The following is a 15,070-nucleotide window of genomic DNA, read 5'->3' on the forward strand; positions in this document are numbered from 1 at the left end:
GCTGGCAAGCGCATGGAGCGGGAAGCCGGCCTGTGCGAATGTTCCCCGACCTGCGGTGGAAATCAGGTTTGCCCCGCGGGTCACCCCTGGCAAGGTCCCGCCTTCAGAGGAATTGGCCTCCGAGGTTTTCTCGGGGGCGGGCGGGGGGGAGGTTTTCTTTGCTGTGCGGATCAGTGAATGCAAGTTGGGGAGGGAAGGTGGTGTGAGGTGGGCAGGTTCCGAGCGCGCCTGTCCGCGGGCGAAAGGTTCTGCTGGGAAAAGGGAGAGGCCGGAGGGGCGTTGGGTGATGGGGGTGCGGGGAAGAAAAGTCAAGGCTGGGGAGGCGCAGAAGGCCCCGGCATGAAGCGGGTGCGAGAAGGAGCGCGCTTGGCGTGCGAGGGAGGAGACCCAGGACGACGCGGGAGGAGCCCGTGCGTGGGGCGGGACGCCGCGGAGGCTCTGCAGGGGCGAGAGCGCTCCGCGTCCGCTTCCCCGGTAGCGCCAAGTTGAGCGGCGGCCTCCTGCCCGAAGGAAGCCCCGGCAGAGAGGCCTCGCCGCTGCCACCCGCAAGTCTCTCAAGGCCTGGGCTGTTGAGAGAACGTTTTACGCGTGGGTTCCAGAACCCGCTTCCCACGTTCCGGAGGGTTGGAAAGTGGGGCGTAGGCTTGGTGGCCCCCGCGGGCCCAGGTGTCTCTGTGCCGCGACGCCCAGGGGCAAGGGGCCCCCCCGGAGGCAGGAGAATCGCTTTGGGGGGCACACCCTCAGGCGGCCTGTGGGCAGAGCCGGGGAAGCCTGTCCCCTCCGGCCAGGGTGGGCGGCCCATCCTCCCGTTGCGAGCCAGGCAACCCCCCTCGCCGGGCGTCTGCCCCGGCTGCTGCGAGCAAAATGCGCTCAGTGACATAACGAGTCCATCGAGGACGAGGTGCAGCGAAAGCCGCCCCCGATGGTGTGTCGTAACCTGGAACGGGCGCTTTCTCCAGGCGCGAACGATCTTTCGCGAGAGGCCCTCGATCGCTGCTCGGCATCCGGTGAACCCCGCCTATTAACGTGCTTGGGGGTGGCGGACAGTTTCTGATTTTCCTCCCCCCCCCCACTCTCTTAAAAAAACACAGCCAAGCAACTTGCACGTGTGCCAACTTCGCCAAGCACGGCGTTTCTTTTTTTAAAAAAAATCCCTGGGCATCTTGACACGGGCGCAACGTGTTGCCTTCAAGCACGAACCGTCAAGAATCCGTGTGTCTCTGGTCGGAGACAGACGCCTCTTATTTATACCAAGAGCACACTCAAATGTACAGACACTACGAGGCACGTTTTGACAAGTTTGGAGTTGCTACTACCACGTTTTTATTTAACGGGGGGGAGGATTAACGTTATTGAAGCGTTTGATGCAGTCTGCATAATATTTCTAATAAATGCCTTTTGTTTCTGGGCTTGGCTGGTTGTGTTGTTCTGACATCCCCGATGTAAACCAGGGCTGAGGAACACCTGTTTCCTGAACCGCTGATCGTTCCATGGCTTCCCAGCTTTGGGGCAGTTTTTCCCCATTCTAAAAGGATGAAATGCTTTTCTTAAGGGTTCGTTAATGGCAGGAAGAGCTTCAAGCAAAACTATGCTGGTGTTTCTAATATTTTTGGCCCCGCCCTGTTTTTCCTTCAGCCCCGCCCACCCCTGGAATGCAGCCCCCGAGAGTTTTTCCAGAATTCGGCCCTTGAGCCAAAAAGGTTCCCCACCCCTGGTGTAAATGTTCCGCAGGTATATCAAGAGCTGTGATGGCTTTAGCCTCTAGATCAGCCTTTCCCTGCAGGTGTTTGTAACTCCAACTCCTATCAGCCCCGGTCAGCATAACATTAAAATCTAAAGCAAATGAAAACCACAGCATAAAAACCAACATTTATCTAAGCTGTTTTGTTTTATTTTCACCAAGGAGAAAACTTGTGGTTTGGGAGTGGTTTAGATTTGGGGCAGGTTCAAATCTGAATATGACAAGTGGACCGTTGCCCACAAGATGTCCTGTCTCTGACAGAGAAAGAGGAAACTTGGACTCGGGAATAAGTCAGTACAGAACCGGAGGTGTGATTTGCATAGCTACCACACACCAAGAGATGGTCACCCCACCCCACAGACGTTCCCCCACTTCTGCCTCATCGTGATCCTTTGTTTAAAGGGACTCCAAATCTGTGGTCAGGGTTGCAAAAAGGGCTGTGTTTTTTCACATTCGGTATTCAAAACCACAAGTGGGCACTTCAACAAATTGTTGCAGCACCCCTGTTCAGCTATTACCCCCCCACTTAATTTTCCTTCCCCCCCCCTTTCTAAATATTGCTTGTACTTCTGTACATGTTGGGGTTTCCCAAGCACAACCCCCTCTTGCGCGTGGGTGGTGCCATTCGATGGTGGCTACAGAAAAAGCCAACTGCACTCTCAGCCAGGATGTTGTGGGGGGGGATTATTCCCCCCACTCCTCAACTTAGCCAAACTCTGGCTCAAAGTGTACTGGGGTTTTACTTGGCGATGAATAATTTGCCATTGCCATATTAGTTCTTTACTTGGCTTTTCATTAATATTAAGTGCAAAGATATACTTAAAAAGAATCAGCAATCACAATGTATCACAAATGGCAGGGGTGCAGAAAGTTAGTCCCAGGGTCCCAATCCGGTTCTCCCCAGATGGCCACACCCCCTTTCCACAGGTCACAGATTGATTGGTGGCTTCCCGACTTTTGTGCTGTTTCCCCCCCATTCTAAATGGTTGAAATGCCTCTTCTAAGGCTTAGTGGCTGGCAGGAAAAGCTTTACGCTCAAATATGCCAGTGTTTTTGTCCCTGCCCCCTTTGCCACCCCCACCACTGGGATCCACCCCCACCCCCCTTGGACATGAGCTTCTGCAGCCCGGACACACAAGCGCTGCCACTAAATATTGCAGTGCCTGCGCTCATTCAGGGTTCCAGCCAGCTCTTTCCTCCAAGCAGGACATTTTGCTCTGTCCCCTTTTCCATCTCTCTTTGTTAGTGAACATTCACAACCTTCCACAGAGAGTGCATAGGGAGAGGTTTGAGGAAGAGCTCCATGGGGTCCTCCCGTGAAACTGATTGGTGGGAGATTCAGGACACATAAGAAGGAAGCACTTCACACGGCACGGAGCAAAACGAAACAAGAAGAAGAAGAAGGGAATTCGCTATCAGAAGACGTAGTGATGGCCACCAATTTGGATGGCTTTAAAAGGGGACTGGCCAAATTCTTGGAGGAGAAGGCTATCGATGGCTACTAGTCCCGACTGTGCTGCTTCCAGGATCAGAGCCAGTATGCCTGTGTACACCAGTTGCTGGGGAACATGGGCGGGAGGGTGCTGTTGCACTCGTGTCCTGCTTGTAGGTTTCCCATTGGCAAATTGCTGGCCGTGTGTGAACAGAACGCTGGACGAGATGGGTCCTTGGCCTGCTCCAGCAGGGCTCTTCTTCGGTTCTTATGTGCCATGGCTATGCAACTTCCCATGGCTACTGGGTGGGCATCTGTGTTGTTTGTTTTGCCCCTCAGGGCTCTCCCAAGCATGTCGATTTCCCCTTCTTGTTTCATGGTGGCCCAGTTTGGCTGCCTTTCTATCAGCACTCACAAAGCCACGCTGGTATCGAAAGAGTTCAAAACCAGCTCCTAGGATCACACAGTAGCAAACAACTTCAACGCAAACCCATCAGAAGCCTGTGCGTCGCCAGCGTTTTGTCCAAATTCAACCAATGCAGGAATTGATCTCTACTCGCAACATCCTCACCCACGTTCCGCGTGTCTTCCTGCCCCTTGTTCTGGTGCAGGGCTTCCTCCCGCGCTGGACTTTAACCAGGGAGGATCCTCGTTCAAAGAGCCACTCTGCCAAGCCACCGTTCCCTCGGCCTCGCCTACCTCACAGGCCCATTGTGAAGATTAGAAATAAGATTCCAAGGAGCATCCCGGCTGCACTGGAGGATAGGCCAGGCAGGCCTGCGATAGATAAAACAGAGGATGATTTACTAGCGTGACTCCAAGCATGCTGGTTGAAGTCCCCGCCCTGCCCCAGCTTGCCCTTGCCAGTACATCCTCCAGCTACGACTTCAGCACCACAGGAAACTGAGGAAGGGGAGAGACTCCTTCAGGTCATCCACAGGGAGTGGCCGTCCCTGCATGCTGTGGCAGTAGTTTTCAGCAATAAATTCTGTGGTGTGCAAAGAAGGCAGCCCTCCCTTTTGAGTAACTTCTGTTTCCATCAACTAAGAACCAGTGCCTCAGCTTTTGCTCTCTTTTTTCCCCCTTCTCCCTCCTGATCCCTTTTCCTTTTGTGTCGTGTCTTTTTAGACTGTAAGCCTGAGGGGCAGGGCCTGTTATTCATCTATGCAGGCTGCTGCAGTAGCCTGATTTGGCTGAAGAGCGGGGTACCAATGCGGGAGAGAAAGGAAGGAAGGAAGGAAGGAAGGAAGGAAGGAAGGAAAGAATATCCTCACACTGACCCTGTGGGGTAGGCTGACCAAGCGGGCCTGGTCCAAAGCTCACCCTGTTAGCTTTGCAGCTCAGAGCAGGGATTGGAACCTGGGTCTCCGTGCTCCGAGCATTGAGTTCTAACACATTGCTTCTCAGAGCTGTTAGGGAGAGGAAGATCCAACATTGTCACTTTGTAGTGTATCGCCATCTCCTGAGTGCAGCAAGAGTGCAGACGGCCAGGGATGGGGACCAGGGAGAGACGGAGGGGAAGGGGAAGGGGAAGGGAAGGGAAGGGAAGGGAAGGGAGCACTCAATCAACGGCGAAGCGTGTCAGAATTTTGCAACAGCTTAGACAGTTTAAGTTCCAACCTGTGGGGAGGCCGGAGGCCAGGGATCAGAGATGAACTGGCAGCCGCTTCTGCTTATATAATCTCGACTGGTGTGCCTCCTTTAGCTGTACAGAGAGAGCTGCTGTTTCAATGGGTTTCCTTCTTACGGGTTGAAAACACACTCTCGGCCTCTGCCGCTGCAGGCGAGGGTGATATTTCTCTGCCTCGCCAGCTGGAACACATCAATCCGTCCCAAGTTACCTACGCCATAATCCGACTGCTGCCTGTCTGCTAAAGTTACTGATGCCACTGACTGGCGGAAAACATTTACGCCAGCTCCACGGGAGTTGCCAGATAGGGTTGCGAGAGGACCACTCGTGTCCCATAAGAAGTACATGACTCACCTTTTGGCATGGGAGAGCTTTTATCATTCAGAGATGCGACAGGCCCCCTCCTCCGGCCATGAGTCATCCTGCCACGTTTCTGTGCTGAGATGACTGAATGACATAGGCAAGGTGGAAATTACCTGCCTCTCAGTGGAGGCGGATTCAAAAGCAGGAAGGCTATTTATTTATTATTTATTTATTGCATTTATATCCTGCCTTTTTTCCTCCAAGGAACTCAAGGCAGCGTACATGATCCTCCTCCTTCCTCCATTTTATCCTCACAACAACAACCCTGTGAGGTAGGTTGGGCTGAGAGTCTGTGACTGGCCCAAAGTCACCCAGTGAGCTTCCATGGCCGAGTGGGGACTAGAACCCGGATCTCCCGACTCCCAGTCCAGCACTCTAGCCACTACACCACACTGGCTAGAACAGGGGATTGCACAGAGACACAGTAGGCACCTCCTTTGAGTCAGCCTTGGCTGTGATCGGATCATCCAATCACTCCCAGTACAGCAAGGAAGAAGAGTGGCCCACATTCTGAGGAGGGTGCCCGTTGGATCTCTGCGTCGGGCTCACCTTCCAGCAATGCCCAGATCAGTGATTTATGCAGGAATAGTTGTGAAAATCTAACTGGATCCATCATTTTAGGGAGGGGCCTTTCAGGGCCGGTGTCAAGAGTCGGGCATGGTCGGGCGCCTGCCGAGGGCCCATGCCCCAGCAGGGGCCCACTGACAAGAGCCCTCCAGAGTTCCTCCTCTCCACCACTGCAACCTGCTTGACCACCCAGCTCTCAGCGGGAGAGCACATGGCTTGCACCCAAAGTCCAGGTTTGATCCCTGGCATCTCCAGTCAAAATGATCAGGTTGCGTTTCCCAAGAGGAATCATTTAAAAAACAAAACCAAAAATTCACATTTGGAGAAAACCAAACACTGACATGCAAATCCAAATTGCTCGGCCGCTGGACCCCTCCTGCGCCTCATCTGTCTGGGCTGCCGCAGAGCCGAGGTCATAATGCCGCCATGCTGCGTTCAGCAAGTATCCTGAGAATAAACAGCAGCCCTGCAAATTTTCCATGTTGGCAGCAATGTTGCCATCGACATTAGACTTTCTTCAAGTTTCTGTTTGGATGAAACCTTCCCAGGGACTCTCTCTTAGTTCTTGCCAGCCAGAATACACAACTGTATTCTGTTGTGAGATTGTTCTTTTTATAAAAAAAGGATAATGCTGAACAAACTTGAGCAAAGATCCTCCGGGCCTCTTTTGATTGAGAGATATATATATCTATATCTAAAAATAGCTGACAGTGATTAGCATTTTGCTTCATCTTGCTCTCTGCATGGCTCAGAGGGAGACGGCAATTTTTTCCAATTCCCCAAGCAATCCAGAAGCCCCCAAACATCTTTCCTGATGAGCTGGAATCTGATTTTTATTTTTAACACAGCTCTTCAGAAAAACTCCAACAGTTGATAGGTATGGCTGGAGAATGCAAGCTGGGCTGTATGTTGTCCAGGCAGTGTGGTGCAGCAGTTAGAGCACTGGACGAGGACCAGAGATCTGCCTTCAGACCTCCATTCAGCCAGCAAGCTCTCTGGGTGACTGCTGGCCAGTTATTATCTCTCAGCTGAACCTACCTCGCAGGGCTGTTGTGAGGATAAAGTGGGGAGAGAGGAGAGGCCATGTAGGCCAGGAGCAGGGAACTGTTTTCATCCCAGAGCTGAATTCTGTTTTGGAGAAGCTCTCGGGAGCTGCATTCCAGTGGTGGGCAGGGGCCAAGGCAAAGGGGGTGTGGCCAAAGGCAAAGGGGGTGTGGCCAAAACTCAAAAAATGCAAGCACGTTTTAGCTTAAAGCTCTTCCTGCCTTTGGAGAGGCATTTTGACCTTTTAGAATGGGGAGGAAAATGGCAAACACTGGGAAACCCCAGACGAACTCAGGTTGGGGGAAAGCAGGGTGGTCATTTGGGAACCCCAGGCGGGCTGGATTTCCCTGTCCCTGCTGTGGAGCCATCTTGATCTCCTTGAGAGGCAGGTGGGATAAACATGAATCAGTACAATTGGAAAAGCCCTAAATCCTCGAATAAGAATTACATGTGACGTTGAACGAGACAGCCCACGCACTTCTGTGCCTGTCGACTCAAAAGTATGGCTCGTTTAGGTTGACAGGCCTCACTCCCAGGGAAGCACGTATGGGGTCGCAGCCCAAGGGTCTGTCACATCCCACACTTTGATTCCAACAGGGGACCAGGCCGATATCTCTGGGAAGGCTGGAAAACTCCGGGCAGATTGCCTTCGGCTAGGGTGGCTAAAAGCCGCCGACAGATCTGCTTTGCTTTGGGGGGCCCTTCCTGCTAATTCTGCTGAGGGGGCGCCCAGACCTCTGCCCCACAGTCCGACCCTTACAGCGCCATTGCTGACCTTTGCTGGCCAGTGTCGGCGGCCTCTAGTTTAGTTTTTGGACATCTGTATAGTCAAATCTGTTGTTTTGCTCCTTGTGGGTCAGGCCGAACATGAAAACAGTTGCAGTTTTGCGGCACGAGGAGCCCCAAAGAACGAGAGACAGCGAGTGCGACTGCTGAGTCTGCTGAGAACCGCAAATGAAAGCTTCTGCTCAGCACCCCCTGGTCACATGGAGACGTGACCTTCGTCTTGCTGAGTCATGCTTGGCACATCTGTTTCGATTGGGCTGCGATTCATACTGATGCTTCCACAGAGGGGAGACCACACTGACGAGAACAGAATGGCCACAAATAAAACTGCCCTCCGAAGTGGCAGGGGAGGCGGGGAAAGAACTAGCAATCTCTTAAGCACGTGGCTAAACAGCTAGTCAAGAAAATGCACCGTGGAGTTTATATTGAGACTTTTAGGCAGAGGAGGCTGGGTCTAGAATGTGTAAGGGGAATGCCGTTGAGTTCTCAGCTGATGGATACATCTGCACAAAATTCATCTTGATATGATATAATTCCAAAATCCATCATGATGTAATACATTTCTTTGGCCAACTCAAAGATCACCCCCAAATGTGCAAGGTTTAGAGATCTCCAGATCTCTTCTTCAGGTAAGTTGTTACAAAAAGCGGGGTGGGTGGGTTGGATTTTATTTATTTTATTTATTATTACATTTATATCCTGGCTTTTTCCCCCTCTTGCAATGAGCCCAAGGCAACTTACATGATCTTTCTCCTCTCCATTTTATCTTCATAACAACCCTGTGAAGTAGGTTAGGCTGAGAGTCAGGAACTGGCCCAAAGTTGCCCAGGGAGCTTCATGGCCAAGTGGGGACTAGAACCTGGATCTCCCAAGTCCCAGTTGAAAGCTCTAACCACTACACCACACTGCTCCTCTGCCCTATCATCTTAAGACTCTGACTATGTAGACATCCTGACCATAACATCCAGTCAGTCTCTTTTTCCCCCTCCGCCCACACCCCTCACAAGCTTCTTTTTATATGTCCTGCCTGGTGGAGAGATCTGTAGATCTCAAAAGCTTACACATTTTTTGTGATCTTTGAGTTGGCCAAATGAAGGTATTACACACTATATGGGATTTGGATTTTTTCTTATGGCCAAAGTGGCTCTTAGTAATGATAATAATATCAGTAAACATTCCACCATTCCTCAAACAAGCTCAATAATAATAATAATAAATTATTGTTATTATTGTTTTATTTAAATAAATGTCTTAGATGCCTCCCTCAGAAAAAAAAGACTCAAAGCAATTTTTAGCAGAATTAAAACATATAAAATTTAGAGCAACCAATGCAATTATCTATACCATACTGAAATACAACCACCACATAAAACGTCTAGAACATTTGTGACAGCCATAGACAATAGACATAGCACTTGCCTCCCATCTTATCCTGATGATGACCCTGTGAGGGAGACATGATGGAGGTGTACAACATTGTGCCTGGTGTGGAGAAAATAAATAAGGAGACATTTTTCTCCCTCTCTCCTAATACACGAACCTAATGAAGAGGAATGCTGGGAGATTTGGGACAGATAAAAGACGGGGCTTCTTCACACAGTGCAGAGTTAAACTGTGGAACTCTCTGCCACAAGGTGGAGTGGTGGCCACCAATCTGGATGGCTTTAAGAGGCAAATGGACACATTCCTGGCAGATTAAGCTATCAGTGGCTACCAGTCTTGATGGCTCTATGCCACCTCCAGTATCAGAGGCGGTCTTGCCTATGTGCACCAGTTGCTGGGGAACATGGGTGGGAGGGTGCTGTTGTGCTCATGTTCTGCTTGTGGGTTCCTGGTCGACAGCTGGTTGGCTGCTGTGTGAACAGAATGCTGGACTAGAAGGAACCTTGGTCTGATCCAGCAGGGCTCTTCTTAGGCTCTTATGTTCTTAACCCGGATCTCCGAATGTCCAGTCCAGCACTCTAGCCATTACACCACACTGGCTCTAATTCATTCCCTCCCCCTAAGCAAATGAGAAGTCAACGCTTCATCATTTCCTTCCTCATCTGCCGGATTTGCCGTAACTGTCGCATTTCTCCTGGCAGGTGCCCAGGCTTTGTGTAATCTCCCATCTCCGTGGCTGCAGATGCAACAGCTTACAAATAAGAGAACAGCCCTGTGGCTCAGGCCTGCCTCACTGGGCATCTGGTTGCCAACAGGCTCACCAGCTTTGCCTTCAGGAAGCCCTGAAGTCAGGCGTGGAGGGCGAAACTTCTTTGCAGCTTTGCCACTGCCCAGCATCTGGCATCTGCCCCTAAACATGAAAAATGGGAGGTCACACTTCGCTAACAGATCCAGCAGTTATTTGATCAGCATTTTTTAAAAAATAACATCTTAATTATAACCTAACATAAAGCATCTTTCTTTTATTACAGCAAAGCTCCCTAGACTGTTCACAACACAACGTCAAACTAAAATCAGAGCAGCTGATAAAATCTGTAACACATAACCACACTATGAGGAAACACATATGCAAACAGGCAGGAGTGAAGATGAATTCATCTCCAACTTTGAAACACACACACACCCCACCGATTCAGACAAAAGTTCTCTAGCATACAAGAGTTTCTGCTGGCCCTGTGAAAGTGGCAATGAGTCCAATCATCTTGTAAGCTGATGTGAGAGAGCTTCGGCTATTGGGCAGTATAGAAATGTAATAATTAATAAATATGTTTAAATAATAATGTTTTTGTAGATGCCCACATAATCAACTTAAAATGTTACCTTCTTAATCAACTTGATCCCTAGGCCAGTTCATTAATGGGTCCCACCCTGAATAGCTAATAATATTTCCCCTTGGCCATTGTGCAGGAAAGGATGGATTGTGGAATATAAACAACAGCAGAGGGGACTTACTGTCTTCCATCCAGCCTTACTAATTCCAGTGCTGTCCATCCATGCTAGGGCCTACAGCTAACACAGCAACCATCTAATTATTGTGATCTTTGTCCTCCGAGCTGATCTTCAAACTGTCCCTTTGCAAGTCATATCTCATTGCAAAATCCTTCAGAAGGGTTGAATCACTGGCTTAGAAAACACACACCACAGAGAGAGGGGGAAAGATAAGACAAACCCTCAGAACAAGCAACATTCATCTTTCCCCGATGATAAAAGAGAAGAAAATTGCAGTTGCTGAGTCTTTAAAGCAGGGGTGGGGAACTTCAGGCTGGAGGCAAAAATCCATTTTTTCCCCATTCTAAAAAGCTGAAATATCTCTCTGAAGGCTTTGTGACTGGCACTGAGAACTTGAAGCTACACTAGTCTGGGGTTTGTTGTGCTTTTGGCCCCGCCCTGTTTTTCCTTTGGCCCCGCCTACCGCTGGAATGCGGCCCCTGAGAGCTGCTCCAAAACGGAATACAGCCCGTGAACAGAAAGGGGTTCAACACCCCTGCTTTGAAGGTGAACCAAATTATTCTGGCGCGAGCTTTCGTGGGCCATATAACCTGAACTGGGCCGTATCATCCACAAGAGTTTGTGCCAGAAAAAATGTGCTGTTCTTTGAGGTGCCACAAGACTTTCTGTTGCTCTTATGTTTGGCTTTTCGATAGCATCACAGTGCCTATTTAGCTGTTGGTCACAGCCTTGTGTGTGTCTGTATGTATGTATGTATTTCATGTATTTAGTTAAAATACTTCTTGGCTGCCTTTCAGTGCAGAAGCTCTGAATATTTATTTTATTAGTAATATTATATACCACCTGATATAATAACGAGACGGAGTGAGAGAAATGTGTAAAGAAGAAGGAAGAGGTAGAGCATAAGCTAAAATGGTTAGCTCTAAATATATATATTTTTGATTCTATGTAGTTAGTCTATCTGTCTCAATCTATCTATCTATCAAATTACATCCATATCCCGCCTTTTTTCCTCTTGCAGGAACCCAAGGTGGCTTACATGGCCCTCCTCCTCTTCATTTTATCCTCACAACAACCCTGTGAGGCGGGTTGGGCTGAGAGTCAGTGACCAGCCCAATGTCACCCGGTGAGCTTCATGGCTCAGTGGGGACTTGAACCCAGATCTCCCAAGTCCCGTCTGACACTCTAACCACTACATCACCACTACACCACACTGACGCTGTGCATAATCCATCTTCCCAGCTTCCGCTCCAGACCATCTTTGTTGTTGTTCAGTCGTTAAGTTGTGTCCGACTCTTCGTGACCCCATGGACCAGAGCATGCCAGCCCTTCCTCTCCTGCGCTCTCTCCCGGAGCTCAAGTTCATATTCATTGCATCGGTGATGCTATCTAGCCATCTCACCCTCTGCCATCCCCTTCTCCTTTTGCCTTCAGTCTTTCCCAGCATCTGGGTCTTTTCCAGGGAGTTTTCTCTTCGCATTGGGTGGCCAAAATATTTGAGCTTCAGCTTCAGTATCTGTCCTTCCAATGAGCACTCAGGGTTGATTTCCTTTAGGATTGACCGATTTGACCTCCTTGCAGTCCAGGGGACTCGTAAGAGTCTTCTCCAGCACCACAGTTCGAAAGCATCAATTCTTCGGCGCTCAACCTTCCTTATAGTCCAGCTCTCACAGCCATACATTGCTACTGGGAAAACCATAGCTTTGATTAGACGGACCTTTGTCGGCAAGGTGATGTCTCTGCTTCTTACTGTGCTGTCTAGGTTTGCCATAGCTTTCCTCCCAAGGAGCAAGCGTCTTGTAATTTCATGGCTACAGTCACCGTCTGTGGTGATCTTGGAGCCCAAGAAAGTAAAATCTGTCACTGCTTCCATTTCTTCCCCTTCTATATGCCAGGAAGTGATGGGGCCAGATGCCATGATCTTCGTTTTCTTAATGTTGAGTTTCAAACCAGCTTTTGCACTCTCCACTTTCACCCTCAACAAGAGGCTCTTGAGATCCTCTTCACTTTCTTACTAGGGTGGTATCGTCTGCATATCGGAGGTTGTTGATAATTCTCCCAGCAATCTTAATTCCGACCTGTGATTCATCCAACCCGACATTTCTCACGATGTACTCTGCATATAAGTTAAATAAGCAGGGCGACGATATGCAGCCTTGTCGTACTCCTTTCCCAATTTTGAACCGATCGGTTGTTCCATGTCCGGTTCTTACTGTTGCTTCTTGACCCTCGTACAGGTTTCTCAGGAGACAGGTAAGGTGGTCTGGTACTCCCATCACTTTAAGAATTTGCCACAGTTTGTTGTGATCCACACAATCAAAGGCTTTAGCGTAGTCAATGAAGCAGAAATAGACGTTTTTCTGGAATTCTCTTGCTTTCTCCATGATGCAGCGAATGTTGGCGATTTGATCTCTAGTTCCTCTGCCTCTTCGAAACCCAGCTTGTACTTCCGGTAGTTCTCGGTTCGCATGCTGCTGAAGCCTAGCTTGTAGGACTTTGAGCATCACCTTGCTGGCATGTGAAATGAGCGCAATGGTGCGGTAGTTTGCACACTCTTTGGCATTGCCCTTCTTTGGAATTGGAATGTAAACTGACCTTTTCCAGTCTTGTGGCCACTGTTGAGTGTTAGGCCATCTTTAGGGCTTCAATTTAATAGTCCTGAAGGAACACAAGAACCAGGGTTGCATTTCACCCAGCATCCTGTTTCTGTCAGTGGCTGGTCAGATACCCTTGGGCTGTGAAGACCTGCAGGTTTGGTGCCCCCAGTATCTGAGGTAGACTGCTGTTGAACAGGGAAGCTCCATTCCTACCTACCCTGGCCAACCACATGCCTCAAGGGAAAAGCCCCCAAGCAAGCCAGGAGCGTGACAGCACCCTCCTGCCCACGTTTCCCGGCAAACTGGCATTCGGAGAGAGACTGACTCTGAAACTGTAGACACTACAGAGCCTATCATAACAACAGAACCCGCCTTCTCCACCTCCCTGCAAGTAAGGAGATCGAATCAATCCGTGCAGATGTGCTGAACCACCCAGCTTTCATTCATCGGCCTGTGGCCTTCATTTAAACCTGCCGGAGTTGTCCTATGAGCTGGTGGGATGCGGTGGGGCGGGGCAAAGACCCCCAGACAGTGGATTCTGCTGCTGCCTTTCCCTTCCACAGCTGGGCGCAAACATATCTGCCTCGTTGTGTTGTAAATACTGTTTTGAATAGCATAATTATTTAGGATGCACTCCCATGCTGGGGCATGCTGGCTGGGGCACCCCCCTCCCCCCCGTCCAAACACGCGTAGGGTCGCGCCCTTAAGGTAGGAGCAGGGTCTTCTCATCCCCCCTTCGCCAAGGGCGCGGGTGCCGTTGCTTCGGTAGCCCAAACAGCACCACCACGCCCAGGAGGGACATGCCAGCAGATGCGGGGGAACTCGAGGTTTGCAAAAGCACAGAGGGGGCTCGCTGGGGGGAAATCCCAACAGCGAGGGAGCCCCTAAGAGAGCCCAGCCGGGGCTCGCTGGGGAGCGGGACATTTCAGGTCGGAACGGAGCTGGCAGGACCACACATCTGCTTGCCGGCCGGAGGCTGTTTCTTCTCGCCTATCTGTTGGCGATCGTTTCGTGGCTTTGGTTCTGCCCGCCGCTCTCGGAGCTCTGGCAAAAGACTAGCTCAGGAGCGTTTCAAATTAAGGGAACAAACAGAATGGCTGAACGTTTGTGCTTCTGGGGTTTGGGCTGCCAGCAGGATAATAAGCTCGATTAGCTTGAAGGAAGGGCATTTTTCTGACTGGCCGTTTTTTAAGGGTGCAAGCTTTGAGGGTTCACCAAGTCAGGCGAAATACTATATGACATATCATTCTGCAATCTTCTCCTGTCTGTCTGTCTGTCTGTCTATCTATCTATCTAAAAATTGTTTTTACTCCACTTTTAAAGGAGGAACCCTCTCAAGGCTAACCTGTTTTAGGACTAGCCGCGATTTACAAGGTCTCCTGGACGCTTTCCGATTTCACAATACTTTGCCTCTGAGCACGTGCAGAGTGTATCCTCCTCCTCGTCTTCTTCCTCCCGCCCCCCCCCCCCGATCTTGCAGTTAGCCCTTCTGCGCTGGAAGATAAGCACTTTTTTTTTTTCCTGTCTTGTCTTTTATTTAAAAGATAGGAATGAATGAGCGTCTGACTCACGAAACCGTGGCGCCTGCATCGACTCGCCCAGAAAGGAGAAAAGACAAGACAAGACAAGACAAGACAAGACAAGGGGGGGGGAACCATTCTGGGTTTCAGTCAGAACCAGCCAGAACTCCTCAGAAGCTGTCCAAGACTCTAAAGGAGCTATCCAAGGTGCTGAACCCTAAACGGGTTCAGCACCTTGGATAGGTCCCTTAGAGCTCTGACTGGTTCTGATTGACACCCAGAATGGATGCACAGCCCCAGCGGAATCGGAGCCACCAGGCTCCACTGGGGACCCCCCCCCCCCCGTCTGAGTTAATTGCAAGCGCGCCTCGGCTAGAAGCCTTACGGCCAAAAGCAGCGGAGGGGCGGGGCCGGCGAGCGCAGCCCGGCCAATGGGGCGCTGAGCCCCGCGCAGGGCCCCGCCCCTTCTCCCCCCAAGTGCTGATATAGAGGCGCCCG

Source organism: Heloderma suspectum, chromosome 16, assembly GCF_057233095.1.
Source record: "Heloderma suspectum isolate Gila_16-S chromosome 16, 16-S_ref, whole genome shotgun sequence".
In the NCBI taxonomy this organism is placed as follows: Eukaryota; Metazoa; Chordata; class Lepidosauria; order Squamata; family Helodermatidae; genus Heloderma; species Heloderma suspectum.